Genomic DNA, 1,315 nt, shown 5'->3' with positions numbered 1-1,315 from the left:
GACAAAATTCTGTTTTGGGATTTGTAAGATTTTTTTTTATTTAGATAGGGCCTTCCCAGACAACATTAAGATCTTCATTGTGCTCATTGCCAGCTCCACACGTAGGTCGATGTCCTGTGTCTGTAGTCGTGGTTCACAACCTATTTCCGGATGGGATGTGGATAATGAACTGCAGGCCTGGATACCGGACTGTGAGTTGAGATGGAAGAGACTTTGGAATCTACATTTTCGGGCAAGATTTGAGTTCTATTTTCCGTAGATGATTGGCTTGGTGAGTGTATCAGTGACTGTTGATGACGAGCCCATACGGGCTCAGTAGGTTCGGTGTCACTAGTCAGTGATGCATTCAGCATAGCCTGTAGTCTCAAGGAAAGGGAACATCATACAGAAACACAATATCAGCATCATCATCATTATTATTTATTTTATTTAATTATTTTTTTTAAAGTAAAACTATATTTACTTCCTTTTTAAAAAGTCGATTTTTTTTGTAATTTAAACAATTATTTTTGGGATGTGGACTTGGATTTCTGCAAATAATTTCACTTTAGGGGTGTTAATACACATACACGATAAGAACTATTGTGCAAAAGACACTAACGAACTTGCGCCAGGGGGCACCAAAAGGAAATGAAAAAAATGAAATCTTTAAGTTTTACGTCCCACGGTTATGCCGGTTAGGCTAAAGGAGACGGTGATGATGAGAAATGAATGAGATGGTGGAATGAAGAAAGTGGGAGGAAACGGGAGAACCCCGAGAAAACCCACGAGCACGGTGTTTGTCCACCACAAAGTCCACACGGCGCGAGCTGGGATCGAACCAGGGACCCTAAGCACCGGAGGTGAACGCTCTACCACTGAGCCATCGCGCCCCCGGGGCACCAAAACGCTCGATGATAATAATAATAATAAAGAATTTTATTGTCATTAAGCTACACATAGCAATAGACAACGTCAAAATGTGATACAATATTGAGACGTAAGTATAAATAAATAATGATCTATAACTAAATTGATGATGAAATGACATTACAAAATAAATTACAATAACAATATACATTTTAAATACAAGCTCAACACGAGACTACAAAATACATTACACTTCTATTGAACAATTAAAATACTTCTGTAAAGAATAAAAGGGCGTTGCAACTAACCAATTGTATAACTTGCTTTTAAATCTATCTATATGTTCATCTTTTAGTGATGCAGGCAACTTGTTATACAGTCTTATTCCAATTGTCTCATAACTATTTAATGATTTGGACAGTCTTTGATATGGGACATTTATGAATTTACTGCTTCTAGTATTATA

At 37.2% G+C, this 1,315-nt stretch overlaps 1 non-coding gene across 1 annotated transcript; it reads right to left on the bottom strand.

Annotated features, from left to right (window-relative positions):
* Positions 1 to 800: 800 nt before the first annotated feature.
* TRNAR-CCG (transfer RNA arginine (anticodon CCG)) lies at positions 801 to 872 on the bottom strand. The gene has a single exon. It is a non-coding gene; the product is annotated as a tRNA-Arg (tRNA).
* Between the last annotated feature and the right edge of the window lie 443 nt (positions 873 to 1,315).

This window comes from Thermobia domestica, chromosome 14 (genome assembly GCF_964235325.1).
Source record: "Thermobia domestica chromosome 14, izTheDome1.hap1.1, whole genome shotgun sequence".
NCBI classification, from domain to species: Eukaryota; Metazoa; Arthropoda; class Insecta; order Zygentoma; family Lepismatidae; genus Thermobia; species Thermobia domestica.
This window is presented reverse-complemented; position numbering and strand designations above follow the sequence as displayed.